Source organism: Aegilops tauschii, chromosome 3 (assembly GCF_002575655.3).
Source record: "Aegilops tauschii subsp. strangulata cultivar AL8/78 chromosome 3, Aet v6.0, whole genome shotgun sequence".
In the NCBI taxonomy this organism is placed as follows: domain Eukaryota; kingdom Viridiplantae; phylum Streptophyta; class Magnoliopsida; order Poales; family Poaceae; genus Aegilops; species Aegilops tauschii.
The window spans coordinates 280,351,564-280,376,169 of NC_053037.3; positions in this window are offsets into that span (position 1 = coordinate 280,351,564).

A 24,606-nucleotide genomic window follows, 5' to 3' on the forward strand; every position below is an offset into this window, starting at 1 on the left:
TGTTTGGACACACGGTTACCTTGACATTACTTGAGACCTTTGGGAAAGTCGGGTGGGCCCGGAGAGCACCCGCAAGATGGTTACGAGGCACGGCCGGGCCGGCAGGCCGCCCCCGAGTGGTCTGGGCTAGCCCTTGCTGTATTTCCTTGAGACGGGGCGACGGGGTCACATCATCGTGAGTCTCTGCTCGTCTCCGCAAGCTAATAATACGCTATGGTTTGGGTATTTGTTCCGAGTTGGCCTTTGGCCTTTACGCACTAACCGCCACGCGAGAATAGTTATGGGGCTCGACGTCGTAGTATCAGCCGAAGCTTCGTCAGACGTCCAGTTCAGCATTGTGGCCAGGCCGGATCGCGCCATCCAGGCAGAGGTGGTGCTAGTATCCCCTTGCGCACAACGACCCGGAGTGCAACGGGCGATGGGCCCAGACCCCGGAGTGCTTAGGATGTAGACCGACGGGGACCTCTCTGCTGAGCCTAGGTAGGGCTACGACGTGTTGATCATCCGTTGTCGGGCATTGACCCCAGAAAGGTGTGTCCGGCCAGAGTGATCGAGCGTGTTGGAAAACGTGGTGCACCCCTGCAGGGAAGACATATATTCGAATACCGTGTCCACGGTAATGGACGTTCAGACATATATCCTGATCTTTTACAACTACAAATGGATACTTGAGATATGTGGCTCCGAGATTGCTTTCTCGCAGGGAGTCGAGGAAGGATCTCTGGGCATTAATGTTACAACATGCTTGTTAAATATAAACTGCTATTCTTTACTCTTCTACATGCTGCAAGATGCTTGGAGCTGCTTGAAGATGCTAGTCTTTGATAGGCTAGGCCTTCCCCCTCTATTCTGGCATTTTGCAGTTCGGTCCATAGATACAACCCCTCCTTTGATACCAATGCATACTTAGTTTAGATCTGATGCTTGCGAGTACTTTGGATGAGTACTCACGGTTGCTTTTCTACCACTTTCCCCCTTCTTTCTTCTTTCCGGTTGATGCAACCAGATGGTGGATCCTTGGAGCCAGATGCCACCGCCGATGGATACTACTACATGGAGGCCGCCGAAGATCAGGAGTAGTTAGGAGGTCCCAGGCAGGAGGCCTTGCCTCTTCGATCGTTGTTGCTTTTGTGTTTGCCTTCTTAAGGCAGTCTTGTCTAACTTATGTTTGTACTCATATATTGTTGCTTCCGCCGACTCTTGTGTATCGAGCTTGTATTCGAGCCCTCGAGGCTCCTGGCTTGTAATATGAAGCTTGTATTATTTTATTGGTGTCTAGAGTTGTGTTGTGATATCTTCCCGTGAGTCCCTGAATTTGATCGTACACATTTGCGTGTATCATTAGTGTACGGTCGAATCGGGGCGTCACAAGTTGGTATTAGAGCCGACGGCCTGTAGGATCCCCCTTTCCAACTCCTTGGCTGAAGTTGAGTCTAGTCTTTGAAAAAACAGTTTTACTAACATGGCTGTGTGGCTTACGGGCCCACGTCGCCATTGGGTGGTATTAGGATCTTTTTACTGCTCGTCTATACTCTGGGACTCTGACCTCTCGTCTTTTCGGGTTAAATGGTTTTGCTAACTCTAACTCTAGGTTCTCGTAAATACTTTCTCCCGAAGAGCTCTCACTCCAGATGATTGCTCGGTGCACCAAAAGATTCTGAAGATACTCTTCAATGTTTTTGCGAGACCCTTATACGCTTCGCCATTGCGATCCCTACCACCGATAAATCCTTAGGAGTAACTACCTACGTTGTCGTTCATACCTTCATCCCCAGTTGCTCTTGTTATTACAAGCTGCCCCGAATTACTCTCTGTTGTCCTGAGAATCCGTTGAGCCTACTGCCTTGCAGTTCTTTGCCACATGAATACCCCTGCGGATAATTACTCGCGCTTGCCGAGTATCCGTTCGCCCACAGCTGATCTTTGTTTCACAAAATTCTTTGGAATATTATCCGATCTTCCGAAAATCCTTAGAAACCTATTACTCTTGCTCCTCCTTGTCTGCTTGCATTGTAGATGTTTTCCATATGTCTGGCAATATTCAGTAGTATCCTTTGTCATCTTTAATTTTGAGCATTTGATTCGATATGTTTGTGAATGCTCACAATCCACAATCACAATTAGAATTCTTTCCATCGGCTCAGACGTCACCCTGGACATGAGCTAGTGTTCGACAAATCAAAACTTGATCGATTGTCGATCTATGTCTATTCAACTTACTTGTCTTTGATCAGAGCCTCTTCTTCTGATCCCCTATTTTGGAACTCATAATTCCCTTTGCCTTCGAGCTTGAGTTAGTCAGTTGTTTCTATAATCTGATATCCTTGCATTCTTCCTTCTTCTGGGTGAGTATCGATGCTCACATCAGATCCCTTGTGGACCACTAGATCCTTTGTTGGGTTTTATCCGACAACGTCCTTCTTATTCAGTAACATTGTGAGCATTTCCTCGGATACATAATGCCTTTGGTAAATTGTATCCTCTGCTTCGTCAATCATGCTCTACTTTCGAGCTTGAGTTATTTACTCATGAAGTTTGTGGTCTATGTTCATAAGATGCCCCAGCGGGTTGAATCTACGCCTTGCCTAATCCGTGTGAACCGGAAGGTTATGCGGGTCATATCTACTAGCGTTTCTTCGGATAACATTTCAACGCTACAACTTCTTCGAATGCGAGAAGTGAACGGAAAGTTATGCATTAAAGAAGTGGGAGTCGACCTTGAACCTTTGTGTTCATGCCCATGGACCCGATGTGGAACTTATCATGGAAGCTTCTTGTTAGGATAATAATGATCCCCTTGTGGTAAGTTCATCTTGTATCTATATTGGTCCTTTGCAACCGTGGTTCCGACCATGATTGATCTCCCTTGATTCCATTTCTCGGACAAGTTAAAGTACTTGTCTTCTTCATATCGTTTAACCTGTCCAACCTCTACTTTGATCTACCTTCGAGTATTACCCTTTGGTATCTCGAGAATATCACGAAACTACATAACTTCTTATGAGTTCCTCCTCAACTGTTATTTCTCGCCGATTCAAAATTTTCCATGGGTTCTGAGTTGGTAGACACTCGAGGGCAGCAATAACTGATTCGAGTCTACACCTTCCTTTCCATTGTTATGTTAACCTTTCTTGTAACGTAACATATTTGAGCAGTAATAATTCGCTGCTTATGTAAATGCCTCGATATACAACTCTGTCAGTAAGACCTTGTTACTATTGTTGATGACATTCCGGTAGCCGCCGATGGACGAGAACTTTGCCTACTGGTCCGCCTCGCCTTGCGAGCAGGAAAATGGTTCTCTTCGTCCCTCGCCCTTGGTACCAACGTTGTTGCCAACATAACTCACAGTCTATGCTCTGACATGCCTTGCTATCAGCGCCCTTTCTACTTTTAACTCACATGGTGGGCCCATAACCCACAGTTCCACAGGATCGAAACCTGACTCTCGTGTACAACCTTGACTCTGAAATATTCTTTGCACTTGGCTTCGTATGTAATTCATGAGCTACCATCCTTGTGATCTATTCTGGTATCACACGCAATACTTATTCCCATTGCTCTTGAACCCCCTTTCACCCTATGTTTCAGGCAACGAACAATTGCCTACCCGCGAAGCTTCTTATTGCACCTTCTTACCTTGCTCTCGATGACTTTCTTAAATTTCCACTCGAGAGATGCCTCTGTGCCACGTTCACTGGGATAGCCCCTAGTTACCTATCATGTGTCGAGGTCCGTCCTTTCCGAGTCTTTCCCCCTACTACACCCCTTAAATCTCAGGACGAGATTCCTAGTAGTGGAGGAGAATTGTGACGCCCGGATAATTAAGCTACAGTAATCCCCCGCTAATGGTGACATCTCATCACATTACTGTTGCTATCCTCACTTGATCCAAATCATGATTCAAATTCAAATTATAGTGCAAAATTCAAATTTCTCAAACATGCAAAATTAAATGTTCAAAGTGTGGCAAATAATCCCTTGATATTTTTCATGTTGGAACCAACCTCTTTTGAATTCCCAAAATGCTCGTGGAATTAAATTTTGATCCAGCAGCAAATTATTTGGCCTTTTCAGTTTCTAAAAATGGGTAGACAACTCCTTTTGACCCCATACTCTTTGTTCCATCTCAATATATTATGTGCCAAGTTTTGTTTAAAACAAAACTCATTTGCTACAAAAAGAAAATGCAAAAGAAAAAGAAAAATGGAAAACAGAAAAGTTAAAAGCAAAAAGAATAGCCCCTTCCCCACTGGGCCTCGGTCCAACTGCCCCCTCCAAGCAGGCCGGCCCACTCCCCACACCCTGTGGCCTATAACCCCAACTCCCCCTCGACCGAACCCTAGAAGCAACCCCCCACTCCCCCACGATCTCCACCCTCTCCCTCCAGCGCTGCCAGGGGAGAGCCCCGCGCGCGACCCCCACCTCTCTCTCTCGCACGGTTCCCTCCCCCCCGATCTGGATTGGGGGGGCGCACGCCGCTCGCTCCCGACGCCGCAATGCCGCCGCCCGGCGTATCCCGCCGCCACCTCGCCCCAGAACCGCCCCCGTCGCACCGGACCGCGCCGTCCCCGCCTCTCCCTCGCGCTACTCCCCCCCCCCCCCCCGAGCTGGACATCGCCGCCTCGCCGTCCCCGTCGCCGGCGCGCGCCGTCGACCTGCGACTATGGCCCTCCCCGAGCACGCGTTTGCACCACTACAGGGCTGGTGAGCCCCTCCGTCGACCCCCCTCCTCCTTCGCATGGATCCGTCAATGTTGACGTCGTACGTCGCCGTGGCCGAGCTCACCGGAGCTCACGCTCACCGCATCCGCCCACGCCCATGGGCGCGCTCCCGCACGCTCGCAGCGTTGCCCCGCTCACCTGCCGCAGCTCCCGCGGCCGCCCGTGCCCCTGGCCGCGCGCCAGGCCCTAGGCCGCGCCGCGCCGGTGCCTCTGCTGCCTCATCGAGGCCATGGCCTCTCCCGTGCCTGGGTTCGCCCCTCCTGGGGCACGGGCGCCCACGCCCGCAGCGCCCTGCGCCCCTTAACCCTCATCCGCCGCCCGTTAGCGCCTGGGCCAATGACGAATGGGGCCCGCCCCCTGTTAAAATGAAAACGGAAATAAAAATGTAAAAAAGGGGATGTTTAAAATAATTAATTAATTAGTTCGTTAGTTAATTAACTTTGACTAATTAGCCTAATGAACATATTTAGTCTAATTAAAGGTGCTTAATTAAACTAGACAATGACAATTGGGCCCCACTGCCCCTTTGACCAGTCAACCCGGTCAGAGTTGACTGTTGACCCTGCTGACATCATGATGACGTCATGCTGATGCAGTAAACTTATTTTCATTTTAAATTAAATTGCAGAATGTCTTTAAAACTTTGGAAAATCATAGAAATTGAACCATAGCTCGGATCGAAAAACTTTCTACATCATAGTTGCTCGGAACGACGAGACGAATCGGAATAGGCGATCCGTTCATCTGCCACATGCCCCTAACTACCTGAACATGCAACTTTCCCCCTCCGTTTCATCTATCCGAAAAATGCAAACTTCGGGAAAACTTTCCCGGATGTTTCCCCCCTTCCACGATACCGCGTAGCGCCGCGGTAGAACACCTCTAACACCGCTTTTTGTCTTGTCATGCAACTGTATGCTTGTATTTACTGTTTCTTCCCCCTCTTCTCTCCGATAGACCCCGAGACTGCTGCTGATGCCGCTGCGATCGACTATGTCGACGATGACCCCTTCTTCTTGTCTGAGCAACCAGGCAAGCCCCCCCCCCTTTGATCATCCCGATATCGCCCATTCTATTCTCTCATGCTTGCATTAGATTTTGCTACTATTATTGTTTGCTCCTATTCTGATGCATAGCCTGCTTTTGTAACCTGCTCTTTGTACCTGCTTATCCTAAACTGCTTAGTTTAGATTGGTTAATGATCCATCAGTGACCCCCACCTTGTCCTTGTTGCCCCTGCTTCATCATCGACGACTCGATCAACGTGATCGACGACCAGAGCCTGACACCTCACATCGCATCACGCCCCTTTTGTTGCTCGACTCTGCATAGCTACTATCGAGTGCCGAGGGTGATCCCTCATAACGCACTCCTGATGATAATTCTGTAGTGTAGCTATTCTGTCGTGGTCATCGAGGGTGATTTCCTCTTTCACCATTCCCGATAGGGCTCTGTCGTTCAACACCTCAAGTGTGAACCTCGAGGGTGGTCCCTCTTACGTTCACCTTGATGATTACATTGAGTGGAATCCTCCGGGGGTGATTCCTTGGGTTTTCCCCTTGATGTTTGGACACACGGTTACCTTGACATTACTTGAGACCTTTGGGAAAGTCGGGCGGGCCCGGAGAGCACCCGCAAGATGGTTACGAGGCACGGCCGGCAGGCCGCCCCCGAGTGGGCTGGGCTAGCCCTTGCCGTATTTCCTTGAGACGGGGAGACGGGGTCACATTGTCGTGAGTCTCTGCTCGTCTTCGCAAGCTAATAATACACTATGGTTTGGGTATTTGTTCTGAGTTGGCCTTTACGCACTAACCACCATGCGAGAATAGTTATAGGCCTCGATGTCGTAGTATCAGCCGAAGCTTTGTCAGACGTCCAGTTCAGCATTGTGGCCGGGCCAGATCGCGCCATCCAGGCAGAGGTGGTGCTAGTATCCCCTTGCACACAATGACCCGGAGTGCAACAGGCGATGGGCCCAGACCCCGGAGTGCTTAGGATGTAGACCGGCGGGAACCTCTCTGCTGAGCCTAGGTAGGGCTACGACGTGTTGATCTTCCGAGGCCGGGCATTGACCCCAGAAAGGTGTGTCCGGCCAGAGTGATCGAGCGTGTTGGAAAATGTGGTGCACCCCTGCAGGGAAGACATATATTCAAATACCGTGTCCACGGTAATGGACGTTCAGATTTATATCCTGATCTTTTACAACTACAACTGGATACTTGAGATATGTGGCTCCGGGATTGCTTTCTCGCAGGGAGTCGAGGAAGGATCTCTGGGCATTAATGTTACAACATGCTTGTTAAATATAAACTGCTATTCTTTACTCTTCTACATGCTGCAAGATGCTTGGAGCTGCTTGAAGATGCTAGTCTTCTATAGGCTAGGCCTCCCCCCTCTATTCTGGCATTCTGCAGTTCAGTCCACAGATACAACCCCTCCTTTGATACCAATGCATACTTAGTTTAGATCTAATGCTTGCGAGTACTTTGGATGAGTACTCACGGTTGCTTTGCTACCACTTTCCCCCTTCTTTCTTCTTTCCGGTTGATGCAACCAGATGGTGGATCCTTGGAGCCAGATGCCACCGCTGATGGATACTACTACATGGAGGCCGCCGAAGATCAGGAGTAGTTAGGAGGTCCCAGGCAGGAGGCCTTGCCTCTTCGATCGTTGTTGCTTTTGTGTTTGCCTTCTTAAGGCAGTCTTGTCTAACTTATGTCTGTACTCAGATATTGTTGCTTCCGCTGACTCTTGTGTATCGAGCTTGTATTCGAGCCCTCGAGGCCCCTGGCTTGTAATATGAAGCTTGTATTATTTTATTGGTGTCTAGAGTTGTGTTGTGATATCTTCCCGCGAGTCCCTGAATTTGATCGTACACATTTGCGTGTATGATTAGTGTACGGTCGAATCGGGGGCGTCACAGATCTAAAGAAACTAGAGAATCTCCCCATGATTTGTGCACACATAAGAATTGTTTGTATTAGGATACCAAGTGCACAAAATAGGATCATAGCTCCCCCAAAATCAATAGAAACTCACAACAAGTGTAAGTGAGCATATAGGAAACAAAGCGTAGCACTTGCAACAATCACATGGTTGAGTAACATGTAAAAGATGCAACTTAAGAATAGGCTCAACCAACATGATGTGTGTGTGTGTCATGGCAAAGCACTTGAGAAGACTAAAATAAGGATGGGCATTAAGCATCAACATAGTCTTGGATAAATGAGATACACGGTGCATGACATTCCTTCCCACACACATCCACTAGCAAATGGGTTCACAAGCTCACTAAAAAGATAACAACAAAGCTTGCGACAACCCATGGTGAAGATAGAAGATGAAAGCCTCATCAAGATGAGAGATACCAATTAAGATGGCAAAAGCCTCGTAGAGATAAGCATGAGGAAAATAATCTTCACCACACAAGAGTACATCAAGATGCAACGAGATAAGACACACACTCAAGGCAAAAGCTTTCACGGAGCCACCAAAGAAATAACATAAGAAAGACAAGGTGGACGTGAAAGAAAGGATATCATCTAGAGATGTAATTTCTCTCAAGTGTATAAGGTTCTAGGTAGACGAAATCATGATGATATATATCTACAAAGAAGGATGTACACCCGAAATAGTTACAACACGAAGGAACAAGCTATCAAAAAGGAAGTCATAGATATACCAATAAGATATTTTCTTGGAAGCATAGCACATGGCGAGATATGGTCTTATTGTATATAAATGAATTCCTACCACACAACCATCAAAGACATCACAACTAGCAACATGAGATCGTCGTTGAGATGCTTTGAGAAAGTAAACAAGTATCACAAGATGGAATGAATAGCATGCCAAGATGCAACCTACACAAGGTTGAATGCAAGAAAATAATGCATGAATAGATACTTGTTACCGAGATATCATTGGAAGGATGTAGAAGAAACCAATTGAAGGTAGTAGATAGTAGTTCATTGAGCATCCTAGCTTGACTCCAATAAGCACATGGTGACACCACCTTGTGAGTGAGCCGAGCATCCAATGCATCTCCAATTGTTCCTAGAACAACAACACAAACAAAATGGTACCCAAACTCATTGGGACCAAAGAGTTAGAAACACCAATATACATAGGACAAACTCCACATAAATATGTGCATATAGAGAAGGAAATGAATTTCATGCACATCTCATCCAATTTGAGACTTGGTGGAGTTTACCTATATATTGGGTCAAATAAAGAAGGCATGCCACAGAGACTACATGAAGTAAATATGCATCCTCAAGACCTTCAAGAACCGATACCAAATGACAAAGAAAAAACCAAGTGAAGAAAAGATACCAAATGAATAAAACATCACTTGGAGGATATCCATAAAAGATACATCAAGGAATGAGATATCCATTGATACACTCAAAATAAAAGATATCAAACTCCCAAAAGAGAGGATGGTTCCAAACAAACCAAGCTCTCTACAAAGTTTCATGATTGCACAAAGTACCAAAACGAAAACGGCTTGCCTTCCACCAACACACACTTGATAAGGATCGCAAGATGAGTGTTTTATAGAAAATAGGATAGCTCCCCCAAGACTAGTGCATTATAGAGAATTTGCATTTGAATACAAAATGCACAAGGTGGGATCACCACTTTCACTATATCTAGAAAACACTAGACAAGATCAAGAAATAAACAAGATCCACAAGTGGTATGGAAGACAAAGGGAGTTGATACAATCCTTGGCAAGAGAAAAGGCAAATAAAAGCAAAAGCCATTGTAAAGATGATCAATAAATTCTACCACACAAGTGAGTACCAATTGTCAAAAGACAAGAAGTAAATGGAAATAATTCCCGGTGGTAGATAGCAAGGATATCCGACATCATCTTCACACCAAACAAAAAGCAAATTGCAACTTGTAGAGCTAACATGCCCCCTAGGAACAAGATAATTTACAATATCAACTCTAGGTGACAATATGTAACGCCCCGGATCCGATGCGCCAGGCGTCTCCCAGTTATTCGTCATTGTTACCATGTCGTTTGCTTGCGTGTTGCATTTTGCCATGTCATCATCTGCATTTCATCTGCATGCATTTCAAAACTTGCATCCGGTCCTTTTCCCCGTTGTACGTTTCGCGATCCAACACTCTCCCTCGCGCCCGTCGCCCCTCTCAGACCTTGTTTCGTGAGCGGGAGAAAAAGGTTCTCGGAATGGGCCGAGATTTGCCGACTGGCCTTGGTATATCACCGACAGACCGCCCGTCAAATTTTGTTCCGTTTGGAGGTCGTTTGATGCCCCAACGGTTAACTGCATAGCCCGAAAACCCCCTTCTCTTTGCAGCCCAGCACCTCTTCACACAGCCCACCTAGCCCATCCAAACCCCCTTCATGCTCTCCGTTCGATCACGATCGTGTGGGCGAAAACCGCACCTCATTTGGACACTCCTAACTCCCTCTACCTATAAATAAGCCCCCACCTCCGAATTTCGCGGATGAACCCTAGCCTCCTCTTCCTCCGCGCCGCCGGACGCATCTCCCCCGCCGCCGGGCATGTCCGTGCAGCCGCCCCATCGAATCAACCGCCGCCAAGTGTCACGCCGCCATTCCCCCGTGCCCTCCTCCACCGTGGCCCGCGGGAGCCCGCAGCCAGCCCGCTCCGGGCCGCATCTGGGCCCGCCGGCCCGCGCGTCCCCGCCCGCTCCCGGTCGCGTCTCCGCCGCCGGCCCGAGCGCCACCGGCCGGAGCCTCCTCCGCCGCCTTCGTCTCCGACCACCGCCGCCTCGCCGTTCGGCGTCGTCCGCCGGCCGCCGCTCCGCCTCGTCGGCGTCCGCCCCGCCAGCCTCGGCCCGCGCCTCCCAGCGCCCGATCTTCGCCGACCCCGTCGCCGGTTCGCCGCGCGCTGCCGCCTCCGCCCGCCGCCAACTCGGCGACCGGAACTGCCCGGGTCCGGCCGCTCCCTCGCCCCACGCCGGCGTCCTCGGCCTCCCCGGACGTCCTCGCCCTTCGCCGGCCTGCGCCCCCTCGTCGAACGTGCCCTCGCCGGAGAGCTCGCCGGAGCTCTCCTCCGGCCAGATCCGTCCAGGTGGGACGAGATCCACCGGGTCCTCCATCCAAACACAGCCGCCCCGTCCCCGGATCTCCTCATCCTGCACTGCTCCGTCCCGATTCCCCGAGGTCGTTTTTCTGCCAAGTCCCTAAAAATCATGATATGTGTGCATGTTTGGATGCTCATAACTTCATGTGTACTGCTCCGTTTCGTTCGTATAATATATCGAAATGTTCTTCATGAGATGCTCTTTATTTTGTTCCATTGTGACATGCTTGTTTGATTTCATATTGATGCCCTTATCATCGTTGCAAGAGTGCTATATGATGTTAACCTGCTGAGACTGCTGTAACTTGATGATTTGTCTTTTTCATTGCATTTTGTGTGTGCACCCTATGAGCTTGATGTCTACATGTGTTTTGAACTACATCATGTCATCTTTACAGTGGTGCTTGTCTTGTATTTTTGTGATATCTGTGGTGACTAGCACAAGCATGCAAAGTAGCCTCCGTGATGTTGCTGATTTCTGTGACACTGTGATTTCTGCTAAGTCTGTAGCTGTAGCATTGTGATGCCATGTAAATCTGCTGCCATCATGAGTTCTATGCTTAATCTGGAGATGTTCACTAAGGATGTTTTGTTATACATGTTATGCTCTATTCAACCATGCCCTTGGCTGCATTTATAGCCTGCGGAAGCTTGTTGTAATCATGCTCCAAACTTGCTAAATAATGTTGCTGTCAGCCTGTTAACATGAAGTTCGTTATTTCCATGTGTTTAGCTAGTGATCCATGTACGCTATGACTTTCTCTTACCATGCTTAGCTTCATAATTATGCCATTACTGTTGGATGCCTTCACATGCCATGTATTTCTCTGTAGTGAGTGGTACAAGCTCACCAACATGCCTACTTATCGTTGTTTCTGCCACGAACTGTTATTTTCACTAAGTCTGAATCTGTCATATTACTTGCTATGTTTATATGGGTACCATCATATCTTCTGTGCCTTTTTGGCTCGTGATCAGTAAGGTACTTTTGTTATATGAAATTATTAGATTCATGCCATGCCTTTGTTTGCTATGATATGTTCCTGTATCATGTTGTTTGATAGCTCTAAACTTTGTAACCTGATGTTATTTCTGCCATGTCCAGTGAATTCTGCCAAGTCTGTGAATCTGTTATTATTTGCAATCTTACCATGTCCTTTTTAGCATGTTCTAGTGATTTCTGGAGATAGCTCAGTGTTCATGTTTTGTCATGCTTTACCTTTACATCATGTCCATGCCTTTGTTTTCATGTTGAGGTGCTGAAGCATGCTGTTTTGGTGCTTGCTAGATGCCTACTTGCTGTTTTGCACAGATTGTTGTTATATCTTGTTTGGAGTGTATGTGTTGCACCGTTGCTCCGTTTGGAGTGTGCTCTATATGAAACTTGCTTAGTTTTGCATGTAGTTTCAGGTTACCTTGTTGCATCCTTGTTTTGAGGTGTTTGCTTGATGTTTGAATGCATTTTGCATCAATGCCATGTTTAACTTGTTTTGCTCATATCTTCTAGGCCGTAGCTCCGAACTAAATGATCTTTATATGTAACTTGACTAGAATTTTGTGTAGATCATCATGGTGAATCTTAAATTTCTATTTAACAACTTGAACATAAGGTTTATTCAGATCTGGACCAAATTCTAAAATTGCATATGAGGACTTACCGGAAATGTTATATGTTGTTTCCGGCCTCTTTTAAACTTGCTTTGATGTGTTGTTCTTGTATGCATCATCTCTTGCCATGAGTAGCTTCATGTAGCCTTGTCATGCATCATACTTGGTTGAGCATCATGCCTTGTTTATGTGTTGAGTGTTTACCGTGTTGTTTGCTTCTTTCCGGTTGTGCTCCTTCTCGTTAGTTCCTGTTTCGTTGCGATCGTGAGGATTCGTTCGTCTTCGTGGCTTCATCTTCTTCATGGATTCGTTCTTCTTCCTAGCGGGATCTCAGACAAGATGACCGTAACCTTGGATCTCATTACTATCATTGCTATGCTAGTTGATTCGTTTTATCGCTATGCTGCGCTACCTATCACTTGCTCTTCAAGCCTCCCAAATTGCCATGAACCTCTAACCTTTGTCACCCTTCCTAGCAAACCGTTGTTTGGCTATGTTACCGCTTTTTGCTCAGCCCCTCTTATAGCGTTGTTAGTTGCAGGTGAAGATGAAGTTTGCTCCATGTTGGATTATGTTTATGTTGGGATATCACAATATCTCTTATTTAATTAATGCATCTATATACTTGGTAAAGGGTGGAAGGCTCGGCCTTATGCCTGGTGTTTTGTTCCACTCTTGCCGCCCTAGTTTCCGTCATACCGGTGTTATGTTCCTTGATTTTGCGTTCCTAACGCGGTTGGGTGTTATGGGAACCCCTTGAAAGTTCGCTTTGAATAAAACTCCTCCAGCAAGGCCCAACCTTGGTTTTACATTTGCCTCACCTAGCCTTTTCCCTTGGGAGTCGCGCATCCCGAGGGTCATCTTTATTTTACCCCCCGGGCCAGTGCTTGTCTAAGTGTTGGTCCAAACTAGAGCACCGTGCGGGACCATCCCTTGGCAACTTGGGTTACGTCGGTACATGTACACTTAGCTCATCTGGTGTGTCCTAAGAACGAGATACGTGCGACTCCTATCGGGATTGTCGACACATCAGGCGGCTTTGCTGGTTTTGTTTTACCATCGTCGAAATGTCTTGTAACCGGGATTCCGAGACTGATCGTGTCTTCCCGGGAGAAGGAATATCCTTCGTTGACCGTGAGATCTTATGATGGGCTAAGTTGGGACACCCCTGCAGGGTATTATCTTTTGAAAGCCGTGCCCGCGGTTATGTGGCAGATGGGAATTTGTTAATGTCCGGTTGTAGAGAACTTGGCTTTTAACTTAATTAAAATACATCAACCGCGTGTGTAGCCGTGATGGTCTCTTCTCGGCGGAGTCCGGGAAGTAAACATGGTTTCTGGGTTATGTTTGACGTAAGTAGGAGTTCAGGATGACTTCTTGATCATTACTAGTTGACGACCGTTCCGTTGCTTCTCTTCTCGCTCTTATTTGCATATGTTAGCCACCATACATGCTTAGTCGCTGCTGCAACCTCACCACTTTACCCCTTCCTTACCCATTAAGCTTTGCTAGTCTTGATACCCATGGTAATGGGATGCTGAGTCCTCGTGGCTCACAGATTACTACAACGCCAGTTGCAGGTATAGGTTTTGCGATGATCATGACGCGAGAGCGATGTTACTTGTTTTGGAGTTCTTCTTCTGCTTCTTCTTCGATCAGGGGATAGGTTCCAGGTCGCCAGCCTGGGCTAGCAGGGTGGATGTCGTTTGAGCTTCTGTTTGTGTTTCATCCGTAGTCGGATGTTGTTCTCATGTATATTGATGTATTCTTGCGGCATTTGTATGCTTTGTGTATCCCCATCTATTATGTAATTTTGATGTAATGATATCCACCTTGCAAAAGCGTCTTCAAGATGCGCTTCTATCCTTGGTGGGACCTTCGAGTTCCTTTAGGATAGGGTCGCATCTTGGGCGTGACACAATATCTCAAATGTACACATTTTCTAGGCTAGTAATATACACATAGCATATTACTCCCCCATAATGTGATACCAATTAAGGATAAACAAGAGGCAAATAAAAGGATCGAACAAGAGATAATTAATGGACTATTTAGAATTTGAATTTCTCATGAGAAGACATACCACATATCGACTACGTAATCTTGAAATATCAATACTAGATGGTATTACTCATGTACACACATTTATAGGATTGTGAGGTGCACAAAGCACATCACTCCCCCATAATGGGATATTCCATTAATCTCTCACAAGAGCCAACTAAGAAATAAACAAGACGCAAAAGGCTCAACGCATGACACACACGTACATGATGTGCAAACCAACACACACATACTTGATTGCTGAAGATAATCAAGTTGGAAGCACAACATATACAAACACATGCAAGGAACGAAACCAAACATGCAAAGGGGCAAGTAACTATCAATGTAAACACTTTAAGCACGAGTTAGCGCAAGGGGGAACATTGGATATAAGATAGAGACTTGATAATCCGAATGAGTTGGCTTGAGACAATAAGAATGATGAAGTCCCCTTAATTCTTCATAATGTAGCCAAGTCTCCAATGACCTCCAACAATACCTATTGATCAAGTATGAGCTAGTTGGTCCCCAACCAAGTTGGGTCCTAAGAGGTTAGTCACAATAGGCTTGGCTACCCAAATTGTTCTTTGCTTCAAACCACTTTGAGTACCAACAAACTTGGCAAACACATTGCCAACATTATCCTTCCCAAGAGAATAGACATCATCAATAATAATTGGGTTGGATAAGTTACCAATAGTGCATGAAGAAGCGAGGTGACCTTTCTCACGACATAGGTAGCAACGTCTACTCTTCACTTTCTTCTCACTTGATTTCTCAACTTGAGAAGCATTAGCTTGAGTCTTCTTGGGAAGAGGCCTTTCTTCAACTTGAGGTTGAGCAGGAGAATGCACTTGTAGCCGCTTCCCTTGTTGCTTATCACTAATGGCCTTCTTCTTCAATGGGCAAGATCTAACATGATGCCCTTCAATTTTGCACTTGAAGCAAATAATCTTGGCCTAATTCTTGACTTGTTCTTGGCCCTTCTTCTTGTTCATCTTGGACTTCTTCTTCTTGTTGTAGTTGAATCCAAGTCCACCTTTGTCATTGGGGGATTTTTGCACACTCAAGATATTGTTGAGTGTGGATTTCCCTTCATGACTCTTTTCCAAGTCTTTATTCAAAGAAGAGACTTTGGCCTTGAGCTTTTTGATTTCCTCTACATGGTTAGTCTCAACACAAGTACTAGAGGAAGTGTAAGCTTCATCGTTAGAGCAACAAGGCAAGGATAGCAATTCATCACAAGATGTACCAACATTGTGAGTAGATGAATTACAAGAACTAGCACATGGCAATATAGCATTTTGACATGAAGTAGTGCTAGTATCCACATGAGGCTCACTAGATGTTACCTTAGCAATCATGGCCTCATGAGCTATCTTTAGCACATTATGGGATACTAGAAGATCATCATGAGAGCTTGAGAGCTTTTCATGACTTTCTTCCAATTTCCCATAATTGCTAGATAGCAACTCAAGTTGAGCCCGTAGCTCAACATTCTCCTTCAAAATGGATGCTTCACAAGTAATAGAGTTAGTAGCACACGCATCATCATTAACAACAAGAGGAGAGGACAACTTGGAAAGCTCTTTTAGATAAGAAGCTTCAAGTTGAGCATGAGACTCGGTGAGTTTGATGAGCTCACCCTTAATGACCCTTGAGCCATTTTCGGGGTGCTCAAAATCCTCAAGGAGTCTAGCATGAGCAACTTCAAGCTCTATGATGAGATTCCTTCACTCTAGATAATTCTAGAGCAAAAGTATCCTCAAGAGATTCCTTGGTGGTTTGTTCAAGTTCAAGAGCTTGGGAGAGGTCCGCAATCTCATTAGCGTAATCACGCTCCTGACCTTCCATTTTTTCAAGGGCCAATTCCAGTTCTGCCCCTAACTCGAACCCACTACTCAGTTTTGCCCCTAATTTTCAGTTATGCTCAGTTTTGCCCCTCCGCCGTTAGTATCACTTATAGAAATGCCCTTTTGCACCGTTACCGTCCGGTCAAAGTATTTTGACTATCCAGAAAAAATAGCAAAAAAATCAAAAAAATATGAAAGTTGGTGGGATCGAAGATAGTCATCTCCGTAAGGCGCGTACACATTTTTGTGTTGGTTGGACCCTCCGGGAGCTCGTGGCAAAGGAAAACAAAAATAATTTATGCCTATGAACAGTAAATTCGAAAAGATAGCAAAAAAGTTCAAAAAAATTGAATTTATTTGGCGTCAAAGAGGCTTGAGTGCACAAGGTGCTTGCAAGTTTTGGTGATCAAATGACGTACGAGGCGCTCTAGGGAAAAAACAAAATACTGCATTTTTTCAAAGTTTTTTTGAGCTAAAATTTGTTTTTTTCTCCACGAGCTCCTGCGATGTCCAAACACAACAAAAATGTGCACACATCTTGCCCACGTGAATATCTTCAGTCCCACGAAATTTCATATTTTTTTGATTTTTTATATTTTTTTGAATTTACTATTCGCATGCATACAAAATTTATGTTTTCCTTTGCCACGAGCTCCCAGGGTGTCCGAACGGCATGAAAAGATGTACACGCCTTGCAGACATGAGTATCTTCGATCCCACAAAGTTTCAATTTTTTTTGATTTTTTTTGCTATTTTTTCAGGACGGTCAAAGACCTTTGACCGGACGGTAACGGCAGAGAAGGGTATTTCTATAAGTGAAACTAACGGCGGAGGGGCAAAACTGAGCATACCTAAAAATTAGGGGCAAAATTGAGTAGTGGGTTCGAGTTAAGGGCATAGATGTAAATGTCCCTTTTTTCAATGGTGACCTCATGCTCCTCGAGATGAGATTCCAACTCCTCAATGTATTTCTTTTCCTCAATGGCAATGGACATGATTTCCATGAAGTTCGAACGAGCAAATTTTATTCTTAAGAAGAGCTTTAAAAAATCATTTCCCCCTTAATTTTTAAGGAGGCAACATCATCATTCTCTTCATCATAATCAACATCATCATCACTCTTGCCATCATCAATATCATCACAAGATATATTGGGATTCAAAGTGGGAGATACCTTTGAAGCCTTGGCCATAAGGCAAAATGCAATAGATGATGATGTAGGATCCCTTGAAGCACCATCCAAGACCACATCTTGTTCCATGGAGTGTTGGGTTTCCTCTACATTGTTAGAACAACAACTCGAGGAAATACATGCATTTTTATCATGGCAACAAGATATAGCAAACATATGATCATGTGATTTAGTCAAGCAATTTCTACATGATATGCGAGGACTATCAACACAAGCATGTGAAACATTTGGAGTGCTCAAAGTGCTAAAGTCCAAAGATGAAGCATTGCAATAAGAAAGTGATGAAGGATTATCAACAATAAGCCCACTATCATCATTGCAATGAACACCACTACTCACCATGTCATTACCTTGTGGCAAACCACATGTAGGTGAAGTAGAAGAAGTTGAGAATGCAACACGACCGGAGGTGGAGGGAGAACAATCATCCTTACAAATCTTGGACACACCATATTTATCTTGAAGCTTTGTCCACAACTCATGAGCATCCCGGAATGGCATGAGTTGAAATATAACTACATTGCTCAAAGCATCGAAAAGCACATTAGAAGCTTGAGCATTGAGATAAGAGTTTTTATCATCCTCTAACGATAATCTTTGGGGATCCTTTGGAGGAGAAAAACCCATATCTACAATCCGCTCTAAATTTGGGTCCATGACCCTAAAGAGATTAAACATGCGAATTACCCAAACATCAAAATTTGTGCCATCGAAACTAAGAGTGTTAGAGAATCCTAATCCCCTTGTCGACATCATTACTCTCTAGGCGGTTAAGCCTAATAATGAGAGACGAGGCTCTGATACCAATTGAAAGATCGTGGATGTCGCCTAGAGGGGGGGTGAATAGGCGCTTTAAAATAATTACGGTTTAGGCTTGAACAACTGCGGAATAAACCTACCGGTTAATTTGTCAAGCACAAAACCTACAACAACTAGGCTCACCTATGTGCACCAACAACTTATGCTAAGCAAGATAAACTACTAGGTGATAGCAAGATATATGACAAGAAACAATATGGCTATCACAAAGTAAAGTGCATGAGTAAAGAGCTCGGGTAATGGATAACCGAGGCACGCGGAGACGACGATGTATCCCGAAGTTCACACCCTTGCGGATGCTAATCTTCGTTTGGAGCGGTGTGGAGGCACAATGCTCCCCAAGAAGCCACTAGGGCCACCGTAAGCTCCTCACGCCCTCGCACAATGCAAGATGCCGTGATTCCACTAAGGGACCCTTGAGGGCGGTCATCGAACCTGTACAAATGGCAACCCTTGGGGGCGGTCACCGAACCCGTACACTTTGGCACCCCTTGGGGGCGGTCACCGGTACCCGTCAAATTGCTCGGGGCGATCTCCACAACCTAATTGGAGACCCCGACGCTTGCCCGGAGCTTTACACCACAATGATTGAGCTCCGAACACCACCAAGCGTCTAGGGCGCCCAAGCACCCAAGAGGAACAAGCTCAAGGGTACCAAGCACCCAAGAGTAATAAGCTTCTCAACTTGTAACTTCCACGTATCACCGTGGAGAACTCAAACCGAGGCACCAAATGCAATGGCAAGGGCACACGGAGTGCCCAAGTCCTTCTCTCTCAAATCCCACCGAAGCAACTAATGCTAGGGAGGAAAATGAGAGGAAGAACAAGAAGGAGAACACCAAGAACTCCAAGATCTAGATCCAAGAGGTTCCCCTCACATAGAGGAGAATGTGATTGGTGGAAATGTGGATCTAGATCTCCTCTCTCTTTTCCCTCAAAAACTAGCAAGAATCTGGAGGGATTGAGAGTTAGCATGCTCGAAGAAGGAAACAATGGGGGAAGAACACGAGCTCAAAGGATAAAGTTCATTGGGGAAGAAGACCCCCTTTTATAGGTGGGAAAAATCCAACCGTTATGCTCACAGCCCGCACAGAGCGATACTACCGCTCGACCTCACGGTACTACCGCAAGGGGTAGCGGTACTACCTCAAGGGTTGTGGTACTACTGCTTGCGAGCGGTACTAAAAAATACATCTGTGCCTACCACCGCTGGACTTGTGACGAGTTTTTGGTCCGGAGCGGTACTACCGCTGTAGTAGCCGCGGTAGTACCGCTCTGGAGCGGTAGTAAAAAATTACATCCGCTCCTATCCGCGGTAGTACCGCTGCAGCCTTTACAGAACACCAGAACTGCCACAACTTCTGCAAACGGACTCCGAATTCAATGAAACCATGTTTGTTGGAAAGCTAGCGACAAGAGATAAAACAATCTTGATAGAACTAACAATAAGAAGGAAATTAGAAAAGTCCCAAGAGAAAATGGTGAGAACCCTTCCTCGAAAAAGACCGGTAAAACCTCCAACACCAAAAACGCGATAGAAGAAGCATATGAAATCCGTTTTCGATGTACTAGAGCTTGTCACGAAGATAACCACAAGCTCTAAAACCTCAAAATAAAATACAAATAAGAATCAAGAAAGATGATGCAAGGATGCAATGGTTTGAGCTCTCGACAAACAATACGATCACGCTACTCACTTGAGAGCCCCCCTTGATAGTACGGCTATCGATCCTATAACCCGGTCTCCAAACTATCACCATGAGACCGGTAAAATATAAACCTATCAAGGGAAAACCTTTGCCTTGCATGAAGTCCACTTGAGCTAGATGATGACGATCTTGACTCCCTCAAGTTGGACCACCTTTCTTGATTGCGTTGGGTCGATGAAGACTAGATGATTGCTCCCCCATACTCCACTATGGGTGAGCCACTCTTCAGCACATCTTCACAAGTCCATTGACACCACAATGGATGGCAAGCTTCAAGCACTTGATCTCTTCAGGATGCTACACTTGAACTTGCACATGACAATCTTGATGACGATCACTACTTGATGTCATCCTTTCCATGGGTTAGTACACCATTAGACCATAGAGAATGTCATCAATTACCAAAACCACACATGGGGGCACCGCATGTCCTTTCACATGTTCACAAGAAATTTATATGGTTTTTGTATGATTTGCATGGAACTAACCCGGACTGACGCTATTTTTAGCAGAACTACCGTGGGTTGTTTTTTGTGCAGAAATAAAATTTCTCGGAATTGGACGAAACTTTTTGGCGATTTTTTTGGAAGAAAAGAAAAACCACTGGAGCAAAGAACCACCGTAGGGGGGGGGCTACTGCCCACTAGTCACCAGGGCACACCACCCCCCTAGCGTGCCCTGGTGGGTAGTGGGCCCCCTGAGGCCCATCTTCGCTTGATTCCAACGTTTAAAAATCCTATATATAGAGAGAAACCACCAGAAATAACCCTAGATCGGAAGTTCCCCCGCCGCAAGCCTCTCTAGGCATGAAAAAACCAATGTAGACCTTGTTTCGGCACCCTGCCGAAGGGGGAAATCATCACCGGAGGCCATCTTCATCATCCCGGCGGCCACCATGATGAGGAGGGAGTAGTCCACCCTCAAGGCTGAGGGTTTGTACCTGTAGCTATGTGTTTAATCTCTCTTTCTCGTGTTCTTGAGTTGGCACGATCTTGATGTACCGCGAGCTTTGTTAATATAGTTGGACCATATGGTGTTTTCCCCTCTCTATATTGTTGTGATTAATTGAGTTTTCCCTTTGAGATTTCGTTCTTATCGGAATGAATACTTTTATGGATTTGAGAACACTTGATGTATGTCTTGCTATGAATACCCGTGGTGACAATGGGGTATCATATTGATTCACTTGATGTGTGTTTTGGCACCCAACTCGCGGATTCCCGAGGTGACATTGTGGTAATCTTTGCATATGGGTTGATGCACGTTCTCGTCTTTGTTTCTCTGGTAGAAATCTTGGGGCACTCTTTAAGGTTCTTTGTCTTGGATAGAGTGTTATGAATCTGAAATTGTTAGATGCATATCGTATAATCAACGCACGGATACTCGTGGTGACATTGGAGTATCTAGGTGACATTAGAGTTGGTTGATGTGTATCATTTGGTGTTATTTTAGTACGGACTCTTGGATAGATCGACTGGAAAGGATAATTTGGTGTTATTTTAGTACGAACTCTTGGATAGATTAATCGGAAAGAATAACTTTGAGGTGGTTTCGTACCCTACAAACAATTTCGTCTTATGTTCTCCACTAGATAAGAACTTCAGAGTGATTCTTCATCGCATGTTGAGGCATGGTTATATGATCCAATTATATTAGCATAGTTGAGAGATTGCACTAGCGAAAGTACATACCCTACACTATTGCAGGATGCTGCTAATGCGACACTACAATCAGAGACCCTTTGACAAAACTGTGTGCGATGCATTAATCGCAAACGGTGATGTAATAAAACCATAAAAAATGATGCAAAACGTTTGCGATGGCGAAGACATCAAACACGGTTTAGATTATAGTTGCGTGTGCGATGCGTGGCATACAGTTCTCTCCAATGAACTGTTTGCAATGAGGAAGAACAACAGAAATAGGCAGCCAGATGAAGGTGTGTGCGATATACGGCATATAGTTCACACAGATGAACTGTTTGCGATTTGGGAACGCAACAGAAACAGTCACCCAGATCAAGGTGTGTGCGATATACAGCATGTAGTTCACTCGGATGAACTATTTTTGATTAGGCAACAAAATAGAAATGGTTCAACTTAACAAGATGTGTGTGATATGCGGCAAACAGGTTCCTAATCAGAAATGTGTGTGAAGCCCCATAGTAACACAGACAGCTTCTCCCAATAAGCCATGTGTGTTATGGGCAAACGCTTGCTGGTATACAATTGTGAGTGATTGATGAATTCATCACCGACGGGTTCCCTAGTATGGTCCATGTGCAATGTCATTGCATACAGAACAACAATATATGTACGTATAACTTATAAGGACTTGATTCCATAACCAAATTGAACATCCAATTACATTGGTGGCTAGTACACACATGACCTTTGCACACACCAAAGTATTTTCCAAAATGCCTAGAAAACTCAAATAGTGTATAAAAAGGCAAAACAAACCCTGAATAATTTCATATTCTTAGGACGACGCTCCTATAGTTTCATGCTGCCTTTGTAAAATAAATCAAGGCGGGAAGAGACAGCGTATGTCGTTTCGCACACATAGGTGACAAGTTCCCTCCCGGAACCATGAGGCTTCTTGAGAGAAGCTCCAGTTTGTAAGAAGTTTATACCAAAACTTGTCCCAAATTGGACTAAAATTTTACCACAGCATGTTGGTGCCATGTCATAACACCATGCCAAGTTTCATGATTTTGAGGCGAGCTTTGGATTTACACTAATTTTAAAACCAGGTTTCTCAATGTTTACTATCGAGTCGACACCACCCTGGATAGGCTTTTTCCTCGTGGGTCCCAAATGTCAGAATCCAAATCTATCACTACCATGCAACTTTTCTTATTAGGGATTACATCCCATTTGGTGTGCTAGCAGAAAATAAGTTTGTGGGTGCTGGCGGGCGCTAAGAACTTGTGGGTTCTGTAATGAACAATGATCTCAAGGATACCGCAAGAATGATGTTATTTCCCTATGTTGTGATTGCTTATAATATTTATGTCTTATTTAAAGAAATGGCAAGCCATTGGCCCAGTATGAAAGAAAATATGGGTCAAAGCTCAGTTGAAAAGGGCAACAATATCTAACTCCAGCTTACAAAAGGTACAAAAGCACGAGGATTAATTGTTGATCAGGTTTAGACAAAACCCAGATTAAACAGGGAAATAACATCTAACTCAACCAAAATTTTCGGCAGTCACAATAAAATGGATTGGTCCGATCCATAAAATCAATATCTTGGTACAAAAGATTTACTGGTCCATGATGACGACAAGCACTACAAGAAAATACATTTCCATGATGATGCGTGTTTATCACAGTAGGTCATATTTTCTGTCATGCATGTACATCCATGACGATTTTATGACAGAATCAATATAGTCATACCTGTGCTGTCCTAGAAGTGTTCCTTGACTTTATCAAAATTATCATCACGGAAGTGTCCACTTCCATGACGATAAATCGCGCGTCATAGAAGTGCTTTCGTCAAGGGTAACCGACACGTGGCATCCTCCGTAACGGGTCGCTGTTAAGCTATCGGGTTCTGGTTTGGATCCGATAACCCGTTAACAGCCTGGACCAATGGGGATTTTCCACGTGTAAAATTATCAATGGCCAAAGGAACCACGTGTCGTCTCACCGTTGGGACAGATGTCATCCACTGATCGGACCGAAAGCACCTATGATACATCAACACGTGGCACGACCCAATAGAGGCCCATTTCGGTGAAAAGGCCGGCCTGTTTGACTTGGTCAAAATGTAGCGGCCCAGCCCACGGAAAGCCTATTAACGGCATGTTCGCACATAGCCCATTTACAGCCCGCTAACTCACGGCCCGTTACGGCCTATCCGAATTAGGCCCAGTAGCGTCATCTGGGCCGTCCAATATGATTCCAGCCCATTGTAACTTCCGGCACATGTATGGCCCATGACGTCTTTTGGCCCATACGAGGCCCTTTGTAACTCTAGGCCCATTAAAGGCCCGAGATGAAACTGGCCCATAATGAACAGCTTATCGCTTTATACCCATTAACGACCCATTATTCCGTCGGCCGTTTCCAGCCCGTGTTAACCTTTGGCCTTCTAAGGGCCCATTTATTCTTGGGCTCATTTCCAGAATTCGGTTACTTACGGTCGGTTACTGGCTTGTTCCGCTTGTGGGCCTAATTCAGCCCGTGGTTACAGTCGGCCCGTTAACCCGTTGGGTTGTTTTCATAGCGTCATCAAATACGGCCTATTAACGGCCCGTTATGGTCGGGCCATAAAATAGACGATTTCCATTCTAGCCCATTTACGGCCCATTTTGTGGATCGGTATTGGTCCACAAATAGTACGTCCCATGTTTGGCGAAACGATTATACAGCCCATAGAAGGCCCATAGATTAGACGGCCCGTAGAAGGCCCATGGTCCTATAGCCCGTAGAAGGCCATTGGATCCTACGTCCCGTAGAAGGCCCATGGATCCTACGGCCCGTAGAAGGCCCATGGATCCTACAGCTCGTAGGAGGGCCATGGTCACTACACCAGGTAGCAGGACCATGGCTA